The sequence below is a fragment of the Acyrthosiphon pisum genome, chromosome A1 (assembly GCF_005508785.2).
Source record: "Acyrthosiphon pisum isolate AL4f chromosome A1, pea_aphid_22Mar2018_4r6ur, whole genome shotgun sequence".
Taxonomy (NCBI): Eukaryota; Metazoa; Arthropoda; class Insecta; order Hemiptera; family Aphididae; genus Acyrthosiphon; species Acyrthosiphon pisum.
In genome coordinates this window covers 113,762,849-113,779,165 of record NC_042494.1, presented here as the reverse complement: position 1 = coordinate 113,779,165, position 16,317 = coordinate 113,762,849, and positions in this window count along the sequence as shown.

The window sequence follows — 16,317 nt, the reverse complement described above, 5'->3', positions numbered from 1 at the left end:
GGCGGATCCAGGGCTTAATTTTGGGGGTCGTGGGGGGGGATGTACAAAAAGTTCCAAAATTGGCTAAATACAGTGTAAAACTAAGGAAAACTACGGTGATTGGGGGGAAAATTCTCCCTTTCCCCCCACCCCACTGGACCCACCCCTGGTACTAACTAGATACAATTTGCTACCATATACCGTTCTAAAAGTTGAAGATTGAAGTTTTCTGAAACTTGAATATTGAAAATTGAACCTAAAGTTTATAATGTAAATTGTAATAGTGTTAGACAAATAAAAACACACTTCATTGTAAAACAAATACATTTTTCATTCACCCAAAATCTAAAATAAAATACAAGCATTATAGGTAAAATAAAAAAAATCATAAAACAGTTTGACAATATGTTATTGTGATTTAATAGGTTTTGAAGTTTACTTTCGTAATTAAAATAAGTAGGCAATGAATAAAGATATACTTGTTCGTTACTGCCTATATATGGTTTGATCGTCATTAAACAATTTTTCATAAAGTTTCATTTAAACATTGCCATGTAATTGTTTTTTCGGTAATATAATGTAACTTATGTAATGTACATAGTAAATATTTCATTATTTTTACGTAAGAATGTAATTTTAATTTAAAAATCTATTTCGTGCTATTCCTTGAGTTTTCAACGTGGTATACTGCGGTATCTATAATTGTATCTTGTTCTCGATAACTATAACCTATATACAATTTTCTTCATTTTATTATTGCAATTGATTGATAATTATCCGTATTCCTTTCATGGTTAATTTAACCTGATCTAGCGGGTAGGCAGGTAACTAAGAGAATAAATACGCACGGAGAACCGAAAAGGTCATTGAACTGCTGTTAGTTTATAATTTTTTAAGTAAAGATATTACAAAATTATAATTCATTGTAATTTTACATTAAAATCGTAATGCAGTGTTATTAACAAAAAAAAAAAAAAATGCAATACAAATTCTTATCTAAGCAGTATAAAACGCACTGTCTTGCACGAGTGAAGCCAAACGAGTAACCTATACCAACCCGGTCTCTTTTTACTATAGCTAATATTATGTTTTTAATACAATTTTTTACTTTTTGTTAAAGAGATATTATATTATTTTATACAAAAACAGTATTGGCATACAATTTAGTGAATAATAAAATTATAAAAGTGTGCTTTATGTGAAAATGTATTCTTTTGTATTTTTATTTGGTTTTTGTTTGTTAAATAATAACAATAATACCAAGAAGTGTACTTTTATTACAAAATATTTTTGTTGTATCAATAACATTTGTTCACTTCGTAAAAATGTATAATCGAATTAAAAAGTATCGAATACCAAAATATTGTGAAAGCGTGTACCTATCTATTATAATTCACAATATAATGAGGTTTCTTTAGTTCAAAACAAATCTTTGAATTCAATAATGTCAAGTACATACCAAATATTTATTCTATATATATTATTATATGGTTTAATATTTGTTTCAAATAATTTTGTACTTTTTCGTTACTAAAATAAGTTATTTTCTTAAGTATGTGATGTTCGATGTAAAAATTGCATTTATCTCATGCTTTGTTCATGTTGGTATTTAAAGCCTACCCACTTGAAGACTCTTGGAGGTAGGTACACAGGTACAAGACATCTTATTTTAAAGATCGCCCAAATATTGCACCATTTGTACTTTCTCCACATACTTCCACCAGAAAACTCTATATTGACTCGTGTATTTCTTCGATTTGTTACAAAATAGTGATCATATCATTATATTTGCTTCGTTGTTTGTGTACGAATTGTTTCTTTTGAAAAATACATACACATACAGATACAATTCGAGAAAAACGACTTATTTTGCCGTGACAAATTTTTGTTTTATTCTTGTTGTATACCTGTATAATAATAATAACAGTACGCCAAACGTAATATATTTTTTATCACTATAGACATATACTTTTATAATAATATACGCGGCACTGAGGCAGTGTACATATATTATTATACAACATATTTTATTATTGTTGGTTGTAGAAAATTTAAAAAAATAATAATTATTGTTATATCAGAGTTTTTTTATTATATTCCAGTACTATTGTCCAGTGTTTAATTACGAAATATCTATGTGCCTGACCTCCGGACGTATATTTTCTGGAACTCAGACAAACTATACATCTAATCTTAATTCTTAACGCAAATATTGCACTAGACGTTTTGTCACGCCGTTAAACAAGTGCGCGTATAAATATTATCGATTTCATGCTAGATTATTGATGGCTTACGTTGGTCTACTTGTCAAGGTCATGTTATTGTATTATGATAATTATTGCTTTAAATACAAAACCACAAATAACCATTTTTAACTTCCGAACCGTTTCATGTTGAAAAACCTATTTATGATTAAATATCCAATCTAATATGATATAATATGAATATTGTGTTACAGTAATAAAATTGAAGCTAAAATATTGAGACTAACGTATCTCGCCTACAGCAAACTACATATGTTAATTCTTATTAAATTATTATTAAAAAAAATCGAAAGAATTGCTTTAGCGAATTAATAAAAAAAAAAATTACGATAATAAGCTCAGTGCCATGCCCGTATTACAATCGTTAAACTAAGATTAAACCACCGAATTCGGCAGGTAAAACAGTGGGTTCAGCGTAACCGAGGTTTAAACAATGATTGTAAAACGGGCCCTCAGACCTTCCCAATTTCCCATTCACCACTCAGAACTACAATAATTAATTATAATAACTTCACTGATACAGTGTTACTAAAATTTTATATTTTTCATATATTGTATAGATTATATATAATTTATTGTTACAATATGATAGAAGTAATATTGAATTGAAATGTCAAGGTAAAAATTCCAACTTAATAAATTGTTATGGATACATCACCTATATACACAAATTTAGAATCATAAGGATGATAATGTTTATTTAAATATGTTGAGTCTTATCTAAGTTATTAATTATTTCATAAGGTACGTCTTATAACGTCAAATGTAAATAATTAGCAGGAGATAAATTTCGATAATTCTTCGAAGAATGACCAGAACAATTGGACGCCAGGGAATTGGGCCACAATAAAGAAACTTTTTTAAAAAAGCCAAAAAAAGTATAAGGTAATAATTACCACTAATTGGGCCACTAATATTATACATACATAACAGATATACACGGTGATTGAGCCACTATTTTAAATGATTTTTATTATTGAATATTGTAAGCAGGATAAGGTCAAGCAGAAGTTTATATTAAAAATAGAAGCATAGAAACATTAAAAGCCAGGTTACGAATTTTAATTTGAAAGAATGTATTCTTGATAAAATTAAAAAATACGAAGAAGGGAAAAAATCAGATTTGAATTTGTGAAATCTGTATTATATTATATAAAAAAATAATTGTAAATTAAGTAATTGAAAAAAAATATTAATAATTATTTAGGTATTGTAATAAATAAATGATATATATATCCATATATTTTTGTGCTATACATACATTTGTGGCCTCATATCCAGGTACCCTTAAAACTATATATTATTTAATTTGTGGCCCAATACCCGGGTAATATAATATTATAATGTAATCAAATATTTTATACGAAGTAGTGAGGTAGATAAAATGTGGACCAATTAGGTACCTACTAGCCACCAGATAAATCGTATATTCATAATAACCATATTCAGAGATAGGTAATAATATTATTATAATATAAAAGTAATATTGTAATATTTAAAAAATCTATAATGCTATTATTTTTATTTGGTTATCATACTGAACTATATAATTATTATATTTTAACCATATTATCAACTCAAAATTTGAGTCTCAAATCAAACATAAATTTATAGGTATCTAATTCATTTACACTAAAAATATATGTAATATTCTAAATTCTAATGTACAACCAAACAAATAATGGCGGTGTCCAAATATGGGAATCTCCACATAAACTTATAAGTTATAAAAAAAATGTATATGTATATCAAACACGTCCTGATCTCCACTGTGTCAACAATACCGCACCTTCCTACTTACAAGTTAAATGGAAATTACAAAGGTATGGGTACAATGTGCTTATTCTGGGTGATTTGTTTAACTGGATACACTATAATTACACTAATAAAATAATTATTATCCTAATCAATATTTGTAATTTTAAAGAAAAAAATTATACAATTTAGTGAATTTTAGATTTATTTTTTTTTTTAATGACAATCAATTTTTTTGATTTTAAGCTGGAAGCTGAATATTTATTATTTCATTTGATATATTTTATATATATATAATGATTGTTGAATAAATAGTATTTTCTAAATAAATATTTAAAGTTTAGATGTCAGGATTAATTTTTTTTAGGACACTCCTCTTACTCCACTTTTATTTATAGATATTTATATAAAATAATCATGAAAGTAAATCTACACCAAAATACACCCCCTCCCTATAAAATATGACTAAAAAATTAGTGTATATAGCCAGTTAAGTGGATCATGCACTCATGCACTTAAATGTATTACCTAATAGTTGGTACTTGGTATATATATATTTGTTATAATCTAAGCTTAGGAACTTATAACTCTAAAAGAACACGCAAACATGCACTAAAAACATACCAAACATGTCTTAAAATAAAATAAAATGTCAGTTGAAATTTGTATTTTAAAAATATTATAATTATTAATTTTTTTCTCTTTGTATAATTATATTGTTTCCATATCAATGCATCTTTTAAAATCGATCTTTTAATAAAAATAAAATCATAAGTGAATAGTGATAGTCATTGGTAGCGAGAGGCGAAAAGCGTACCTAATATAATGTGGAAGTTACACAATGTTGGTAAGATATAGGCATTTAAATTTTTATAACATTTTTTTTTGCAGAATATAGATAGAGAAAAAGCTATAAATAGTACGTAAATATGCTCGAATAAGCAGAAACCGTGATCCCTAAGCCTAATTATAACCGTTCTGAGACTATTTTGTTTTCGGCACCCCACCGTCGAACAACCGTTCACGCTGCGGTTGCAGTGCTACGTCGTTGTAGGGCACGACGGGATCGAGCGTGTAGTAAACGTTGTTGACGGTTGGTGGCGAAGCGATGGCGGAAACCGATGACATTCCGTCCAGCGTGTCACCGCCGCTGATACCCGACGCCGGAGAAGGGTAGTTGTGGTCAACCTGGAACACTTGTGCAGTGGTGGCCGAATGTGGTTGTGGGACCGCGATCGGAGCCATGCCGTCGAAATCTGCTACGTTTTCCTGTACTTGATAACCACCCGTGCTGTGGTGTCCGTAAACGGGGTAACTGAATTTGTGATCGTGCAGTAGTTGTGGAAATCCATGATCATCGAGCTCACGATAAGCGGCATTTGGGCCGGCGGAATCCGCATCGGCTGCACTGTGGCCGTATTGACCACGTGTGGAGGGACCAAACTGTGCGACATTCCTGTGTAGATTGTCAATATGCTGGTACGCTCCCGGAGGTTCAGTCGGTCGATAGTGTTGGTTTTGTACACGGACACCTGAACCAGACGTGTCATGCGTGCGCCACGCACCTCCAATATTTCCGTGACCAACACCGCCGAAGTGCTTGTTAAACCTGTGACCGCCAAAGTGCTCAAAATTGTGACGGCCTAAGTGCCCGCCGTTCTTGTGATCTCCGACGTTCTCGTGCTTGTGGTCGCCAAAGTGCGCATGTCTGTGGTCCCCGAGGTGCATGGGCTTATGGTCGCTAAAGTGCACGCCACCGTGCTCATAACCACCCGGCACGCGCACCACGTTGCCAACGTGACCATGAATCACTTCGACAGAGTGGCCGTGCTTGTGACCATCACCTATGTGTTTAACACCTTCATCAGTCTGCTTGCCATACCATACATCATTGACGTGGTGTTCATGGATAGGGTAACGTGGGCCGTGGACTTGGCGTTGGAGTTGTTGTAAAGCTGCTCCGTTTGCATGGGATCGGTGCGGTCCGTAGTCTGCGGCGTCACCGTAGTGTTTGTGCCGGGTGCCTTCAACGCGGGCACCGTGTGTGGTTGACCCTTTCGAGGGATCTGCGTCACGCAAATGGCCAGGATCTCCACCATAACCACGACCGCGTTGGTCAACGGGTGTCGTTTTGTGACCGCGTTCGCGGTATCTGTATGTCGTTACCGTCTGGTTCCCGTTACCATGTGTCCTGTGAGGCACATCGGGCATGGTGGGCTCCTCGTGGTAGCTGACTTGACCTGCAGACGGCGTCGAGACGATGTCCGCGTGAACGGGTTTTTCGATGATCTTGTAAATCATTTTTGTGTGGTGTATTTTTTTTATGTGCACCGGAACTGTTATTATCACCCGTTCGTTTCTGAAAGTAAAATGATATATTACAAATGGTTGTATACGTATTTCATTATGATTTGTCGATTTTTATGTGTACCTACTATATAATATTATAATATCTAGCAAATTAAAACTATTACAATTTGAAAAACGATAGCTACTGCTGTAATCAGATATGTAATCGAACGAGCTTGCAGGTATGGCTTGGCAACGTAATAACGTAAATTGCAAACAAATTAAAAGTGGGGCACTGATGTTGGGTATTTGCCATCTCACTATTAGGTTCAATTGATTTCGGCTGATGTTTAATTTCAAAGAAAACTTAATTAACAGTTTAGGTGGGCTTACATTATATGTTCTATATTTAAGTTTAATAACAGTTAATACTTAATAGCCTTCAGAGTTTAAAATGATCTGGGCGGGGTGCTGGGTGTCGAGCCTATTTGTTTTTCAATTTTAGTGTACCCAAATCAATGTTAACATCAGGTTGTAAGAGCTACATAATGAGCTACTACAAAATATAAAAACTGTTTACAGTTATTGATTACAAATATATAATAACCTGGCGTAAGAAATATTTTGTTAGGTAATAATAATAATAGTATTTGTTTATTTTGGAATTAATAAAATATGAGCATATAAGAAAAACAATTACCTACAATCAAGCCTATCGTGGTTTCACATCACCTATAAGCATTTGCTTGTAATGGTAATGTGTCTGTTTACAAAAATAAAATGTAAATTAAATATAATATTTAGAATAGTCAAAATTATAATTAGATGTAAACGATAAAATAATTATTTTTTAGTGATAGACTTTTGGACATGTAAAAACAGGCGTTGGTCACCATTTTCATTATTTTGTAAATCATTGGAAAATTTTAAAAATAAATTTTCAATAGATAACATTGTTATCATTGATTAATTTTAATATAGATTATAGGTATAAAATACTTATGATTTTAGATTCTGAGTGGAACGATGAATGTATTGATTTTACAATGATGTGTGTTTTTTTATTTTTTTATTTATTTTTTTTTGTGTCTGTCATAATCTTTTAGGACAGTAAAAGTGCTTCGATTTTTTTCAACAGTATCTTTTCTGAAAGGAAAGTGAATATAGTTGGTACTTTGGGGGGGTCAAAAGTAAAATTTTTCCAGTAGTTTTCAAAAGTACCAAAAAATAAAAGAAAAATTAAGGAAAAACGGGAATTTATACGTAAAATCTGTTTTTGAGAAAATTGATTTTGGTTTTTGGTGTAACTTTAAAACAAATAACCGTAGATACATGACATTTTCACTGGTTGTTTATATTTCCATTTTCTATACATGATAAAATTTTCAAAATATTTTGATTTGTTTTGAACTATTTAGGGACATTTTTAGTTTCTAATTTTATTAGTTTTTTTTTCTACGAATGTCAATAAAACTTTATTTGTTGAGTAAAAATACTTGACAATTTAATACAAGGCTTCTACTATATTGTTACAATGACATTTGAAAAATATTAAAAATCCTTAGTCACAGTTTTTTTTTATTAGCATTTAAAGTTCAAAAATTGACAAAATATGTGAAAATCACGAAAATTAGCAAATTATTTTGAGTTAAGAATTCAAAAAAATTTTTCTTTTTAAATCTAAGATTTGAAAATGTATTACAAGATTCCACATAATATTGTCTACCTTTATCAAAAAAATAAATGTCTACAAGAAAGTCAAATTAAATTTTTATGAGCGTTTGAAGTTCATATTTTTACAACATTTGATATTCGCTCGATTTCTCATGTGCGATTTTCTTATTTTATTGTAATTAAAAAACGAATGATTGTAGATACTTAAAAATTTCACTAAATGTTTATATTAGCATTTTCTATATACGATAAAATTTTGAACATAATTTGACTCTTTTTGAGCTGTTTACGGACATGGTCAGTTTTCAGTTTTTTTAGTTTTTTTTCTATAAATATCAATAAAGTTTTATCTGTTGGGCCAAAAAGTGTAAAAATTTAATACAAGGCTCCTGATATATTGTTACAATAGTAGTTGAAAAATATCAAAAATACATAGGCACAATTTTTATAAGCATTTAAAGTACGAATTTTGACAAAATTTATCAAATTAAAATTGAATAATTATTTTGTAGTTAAAAATGTATAATATGTTCAACTTTTATATCTAAGGATTCAAAATTTAAAACAAGATTCTACGTAAGTAGTTAATTCTGTTACAAAAAAACCTAAAAAAAATCATAACGCGATGTATAACGCGTTATGAGTACCTAATGGATATTGTGATATGATTAATTTGGAATTTATTATAGGTCCCTATTATAGTTCATTTTTTTTTTAATATCATAGATACTATGTCTTATACCTAGACTGATTTACCGTTTCTGCTCAGAATCGTTTTTCTTATATCAATGATATTATATCATTGAATTCAAAATTAATACCATCCATTATACAGTGACCCACTTGTAACCTACAAGCGACATCCACTTGCCCACCTTTTTTTAAAAGTTTTTTTACCAAAAAAAAAAACTTTACATATAAGCACACATTTGATACATCCATTATAAAATGAATCCTAACTTAACTTTACAAAACATTTTTGTCTACTTTTTATTTATAAAATAATAAATCATAATTACATTTCTTATGAATATTATTATATCCCTACAATAAGTTGATTAAAAGTTAGGGACTAGGGTGGTCGGTTAAACGAATGCTTACCTATGTTTTGTAAAATGTGTATATAAATGTACGTCTTTACATGATACATGTATTAGTATTTATAGTAGTATAGTTTTAAAGAAGCGATACTATTGTATTACAATTTAAAATGTAAGACACCTACCCATAAACGATTTTGAATTCCACCATACAATCGATGATCAATATCCACCATATCAAAACAAACATCTACAAATAAACAAAACAATAAAATCAAAGCACAGCACGTAAATGAAAGACAAAGTTTACTTGGTATATTAATGTTTAAGTTGGACAGTCCTTGTACTGCAGTAATTTTACAAAACACATTTATTAGCATCACTACCGCCCTATTACTGAAACAGTAAAACGTTTATCATGAGTATCGTAGGCGTGTAACATCACTGTTATAGATTGCCGTTAACGATGTAGTGACCAGCCAATATGGGTTTTCTTTGAACATTTTCCCAGCCGTCCGGAAATGTGAAATTTCTCTTTCTTGTGTGCTTTAAAACACAATAAGTCACCGTTTACTGTTATTCAATTGTTTTATTGTTGTGTTTAATATTATATTTGTGGACCGACTCATCCGTAATTCGCAAGCTGTGACGAAATCGAAATATTTCATGAAATCGTTCTCAAAAAATTAACCGCTTTTTTTACAACACGCCTTCTCAGAACTCGAGAATCAAAAAAAAAAACACTTTAGATAAGTATAATGATATAACTCTAATGATGCTAACGAAATCGGACGTCGCGGTTGTTTGTTTGGTTGTTTGCATGTGTTCTCCCGCATGACGTTGCAAGCCGGTCTTTAATTTATTATTATTATAAACATCCTCTTACGTTTATACCTGCGCAAAATCGAATTATTATTGTTATTGAAGTTTTTTATTTGTGATGGGAGGGGGGTGGTGGTGAGGGGCAAACTTAAAACCTCACATTGTTGCCATTATATGACCTACCGGTACGTTTGAAGATATTGTTTCGGGAAATTATTGACAAGACGTATCCATCGGGATTATTTGTTTTGCAATATTATGTCGGCGGTTACAGCATCAAATTGGCCATTTTTTACTATTATTATTATTTTTTTTTATCTTTAAACAATAACAGTCGGACAGGGTTTAACGTCAAAATTGTATCAGAGGTATGTAACAGTGACAACAATCTCGGCTGCGACGGCAGTTACGTTCAACGGACCATACCCCCATCTAGAGGCCGTTGTGCAATCATCGTCGTCGGGACCCGATTGACGCCTCTCGGGTGAAAGTAAAGGTAATTTGCTTCTCAGTTTTTCTTTTTGGATTTTCCGGTATTCATGTCAAGGTTAGTGGCTGGACATTGTAAATATATATATATATATATATTTATTATATATACCTACATACATTATATAGAACATTAATATACATCATAGGTACACGTAGGTATACCTACAATATAATATAATATATTAAATAAATAAAATTGTAGCTGACACCAAAACGGAACGATAGACGTGTCAGACGAAACATTTTTTATTATTGTTGTGAAATGTGATGCGATAATGTATGTCTTATTTGTTAGAATAAAAACAAAATTATTAAAGGAAAAAAAATCTTGACATCTACGACGTCATGGAAAATGTCCAAAGATAACAGCAGTCTTTCGCCTAATCAGTGGCGTTTTGATTCCAAGGATTTTCAAGAGGAGATATTTTGTACCTGGACGTTGGGTAGAATTGTAATTTCATATATAGAAATGAGAAAGTCTCAAAGTATTTTGTAAGTATTTAAAACGTTGTAATTTTATTAATATCAATTTATGTATTATTGTTATAATGTGCTTATAATATTGTACATAGGTACCTACCTCAATTTGCATAGTTCATTTTAAAAATATGATATATTTTACTTCAAACAAACAATACAATTAAGTGGTTTTCTTCTAAAATGGCCTAAATGGGTATGGTTTTTAGTTTATATGTGTAATTAATCTCCAAATCTGTAAGTATAATACATTATCAATTTTACATAATATTTGGAAAGAATGAAAGCATTTTCGAATTTCATTCAACTTTTGGTAAGATTAACATATTTAGGTACAGTGAAAATATTATATTATGGACATTTATTTATGTTAAATAAGAAAACAAAATTACTTTTGTAAAGTTTAAATGTATGTTATAAGATGTAGCCATGGCATGTATAATTAATTGTATTAAGTATACATACATATAAAAAGTAGAATAAATAGTATAATTTCATAATTTGTTATAGAAAAAAAATACATTTACACGGGAAAATATACCAAAAATGAATTTTAAAACTCATAATATTATTTATGCAATTTCAAGCTTCAATAAATTTATTGAATATTATTGTTTGATTTTTAATTCAATAGTTGTTACAGTAAAATCTAATAGACGTACATTAATATTATATTATGTTTAAAATAACTATTTAAATTTTAATATTTTATTTAATGAAACCTCACAAACTAAACACCAAAATGTATTACTGCACTGATACATTATTTAAGTAGGTATGTAGGTAACATACAATTACGAAAAAATTATTTGGAAATTATTAGATTATTAATACAGTTTAAACATGGTTAAAATGTAATACAATTATAAAACGAGTAGGTACCTATATTATTACATTTAAAATGTTGAATAATCATAAAAAGGTATTGATAGTATGTTCTTAGGTCTATAGATTTTTCAAATCATTGTCTATTACCATGGTCATAGTTTGGGCATATCAAACAGATATTACATAATATTATGAAACAAATCTTTCATCAATAAAAACTATTAATACACTTTACTGCTTTAATGTATATGGTTTTATTTTATTTATTAAAATATTCAATTATTAAAATGTTTTTTTTATTAACTCAATGATGATTTAATTTAAAATTTTTTTTTTTTAGAAGACCATGTTCATCTGTGTTATATGGATAAAATTATAGGCAAATTGATTGGACTATTCTTGACTCTATTTGGTTATTTTGGTGACTATGTAACAACTAACAAGTAAATTAAAATTAATGTGTGTAAATCTAATCACCAATAGGTCCAATCGCTCAAATAATGGATTGTTTTTAATTGGAGCATATGGCAATTTATACACTTTCACAAGCATCAGTAGGTATATTTAAAGATAAACCATGGTCATATTTTTGTAAGTCACTTACAACGACATTAAAATATGATGCGCTGAGCTGAAACTGTAGAACTTCGGTATCGGATTAAAATACTGGAAAAGGATTTTATATCAGTATATCAATAACAGTTAAATATGTTTTAACATTTGTCTGAAGCTAATTTAAATATTTGTTTTTTAATAGAAGTGTCAATGGACGTAAAAATCATATTTTTTAAAAGATGTTTATCATTTCATAGACAGTTTTTTAAATATTAAAAATGACATCTGTTGAAATTAGTTATTACTAAAAACACAGGTAGTTAATGACGTGAAATACATTTTCAATATTAAAACCGGTCAGCCTCGCAGTCCTACGGTGTGGTATGTGGTTGAAATACTACTTTTTTGTTTTTACTTTAGGTCCCTCTTTAATATATTTTGATTTAATTCAAAATTATAACAATTTCGGAATTCTATATTCATAAATATAAAATAAACAATAATGAATATACTTAATTATAATTGATTACGTACAATAATTACGTATTAATTGAGTGGTGTACCAAATAATTATACGTATATAGTTGTTATTTATTATACCTAGTCAAATGTAATTTACTCCATCGGATACAGTATACAGAGCCTATACTATAGGCAACTAAAGCTACGCACGTACATATTTAATTATCAAAATAGTAAAATAAACTAATTTAAAACTTAGTCTTACGCCCTAAACTGACTCAAACAGGGCCACCCGCAGGACAATTGGAGCTAAACTGCTAGCATTATTACACCTCAAAATCAGTAACTTTAAGGCAGTTTAAGCAGCAGGAATTCAACAAAACCATTATTATGATTATTAAATATGACCATTTTTTAAAATACTTATAAATGTTGATGGATTAATATTAATTACTACAATTTTAAAATTACCATAGCCCCTATATCTTTCAAGCCCATTATAATGAAACCTGGTATTTACTCAATTTAGTACACCAAGTTAAATAACTCAAAAACTACTCGTTCGAATACCTACATCAAAATGTTCAGATATATTATATTATGCTAAATAATTTACAGTAGAAATAGGGGATGGGTTCTCATTCAAAAAACAAAATTTTGTAACTCTACAGGACACTCCTTGAAGGTGGTACAAAAATTTTTAAAAATTGAAAATATGGACTGTACAATTATTTAAGAATTCTAAAAATTCTAAGAAATAGATTATGAATAATTGCATTATAGGTGAAAAAGAGAATGTTGGTAAATCACCATGTTTAATAAACTCCTAAAAAAATTGAAAATGTTTATACAATGTACCTACATGGCTACATTTAATTATCTATATATATATATATAAGAACCTTACTTGATTTTGGAGACGAAGGAAACCGGTTTGTTTGTTTATTTATTATTGTTATTATTATTATTATTCTTAATATTATTATTATTAATTATTTATTTATTTGCTTGCACTTGCATTTTACCATTTGAAACATATATTATTTATTGAACAAATACTTTATTGTTACATTTTTTTCTACCTTATCTCTACTCGTATTCTATAATAAAAATAATACAATTTAACATTCAAGTGGCTGAATTCAAAATGTAGGATATACAATTTTCAGAAATTAGCAATAACAATAACTACAATATGTAATTATATTATATTATTTGTATAGCCAAAAAATAGTCATATGTTTTTAAATTAAATTATAAAAAAATAATTTCTTCCGGTGGAAGGTCGGGCAGCTAGTAGATTATAAAAGTGATAAGTTAATAAAGAGGTATATGTAAATAATGCGTATAATAGAATAATAAAAAAAGACGATATAAATCGTTTAATATTTAAACAAATAGAATAATATCATATAATTCATATAATGTGGTATTGTGGTTCATAATTTATTAAATAATGTCTTCTAACAAAAGGTTAACAAATGTATCATTGTTATTCAATAAGCCGATAACAATATGCATGATTTTAGTAATCTGAATTATGAACCAAAAATAATATAGGTATCATAAACCATAATTACTATTACAAGGGTATTCAACAAAATAAGGTGAATATTAAAACAAATTTTATTTAAAATGATATAGTATTATTTAGTGAACGCATGCAATAAGTTTAACTTTGATTTTTGTTTCATTTATACATATAATATATATATATTTATTATATTTAACTTATAAAAATGAAATGCGTTTATTTAATTTATACTTATTTGAGTACGTTGTTTATACTTACGTTGCAAAGCGAAGTAAGTAATAATAATTTATAGTTTTAATTATATCAAATTGATTTAAAACCAATAATCATAATTGATCCAAAATAAATTGTCAACAGGACCCGGTTACAATCTTTCAACCATTGAAACGTGAAACCCATTTCACCAAGTTTAATTTTCAGTTTAAAAACAAATCTAGCGGAACACTTTACGAGTGTTCATACAAACAAATTGCTTCGAAGCAAATGTTATTTTTCCATGTATTAGTACATGAAAAACTTATTCAAATTCATGTAAGTATTAATCACGGACCACGGTTATTACTTATAGAAATTTGTTATATATTTTTTCTTATAATTATTATCTATACGAGCAGCATGGACGTAACCAGGATTTTATAGTTATAGGGGCTTGAGTCATAGGAAACCAGAGTTCAAAATAACCGTGAGGTGCAAAGCCTCTCACCCCCTTTTGGGGTAATATGATAACAATCGTTTGAAATATTATATTTAAGATACAGACATCTTAAATGTACTGTAAATATATTTTGGAATTCTAAATGATAATAAATGAATAAATGCTGAAGATAATAACTTTTAACTTTTAAATTGTATTGTTAATAGTTAGTACAATAATACTTAATACTTTTATATAATTATATCTAATAGGAAATAAGTAATCATTATGAGTTTTTTTTAATAAATGAAGAAATGCGGAAGATAATAATTATTAACTTTTAAATTGTATTGTTAATAGTTAATACAATAATACTTAATACGCTTATATAATTATATCTAACTAGCCGACCCGTCACAGCTTCGCCCGTGATTGGTTGTTTATTTTGCCTCCAGACGTTTATATGTATAATTTTTTATTCAAATTTTATCGTTTAATGTGATCGGAAAGTAAACATAAAAAATGGTTAATGAAAACGTATTGAAATGTTTCTAGCGGTAATAATGATAAATATATTTTTATCAAAAATAGCTGATCCCGTGCACTTCGTTGCCCGTTAAATGTAGGTACCAAATCTATAAGACTCAAACTTTGTTAAATTCGTTATTTAATAATCGATGTATGGTGTTCAAAACTTATCTTAACTTTTCCGTGGCCCAGAATAAAAATTCTGGTTCGCAGCAGTATATTATCAGGTAGGCAATCTACCTGCGGCAGATCGTGGACCCCGTGCTGTTTGTACATAAGTGTATGATTTAACTCTAAAGTATCAAAGTTATACAAAGTTTATCATTTTTACTTAATTCCACCTACGGTGGATTAGTATGATCCATCAATACAAAATCCTAACCTAACCTAACCGTACTAAAATCCAATGAATAAAAAAAACCAAATTTAGTCCTTATTAAATTAATCTATCTTCTTTCTAGAGGTCTAATCTACACACAAACATTCATACCAAGCTGAACCCGTGCTAGCTTGTACCTGATCTGCCCAAATAAACAATGGAAACCAATAATAAATAAATATTAATTTCTACTGTAGACTGTAACCAATGGCAACTATTTAAAAAATAAATAAAAATAAAATTTCCAATTTCCATCGTGAATCTCGAGATCCCTATTTGAGCACCTCTTTAAAATACGAATTTCGAAAAATCCTTTTTTTATTGCGCCTATACATAGTAATAAGTATATTTACTGAAAATTTCATATCCATAGCTTTAGCAGTTCCGGCTAGGCGATGATGAATCACCCAGGACAAGTCTTTTTATATATTCAGATAGGAAATAAGTAATCATTATGAGTTTCACTTTCAATAATATGCGCATGTAATTTTTGTTTATAGGCAACATTTAGTGTTTTTAAATGCCATGAATTTTATGTAGATTGTGTAAATGTTATATCTTATGAAATTTGTGATCTGTGCTCAAAACTACAATTGCTAACGCAT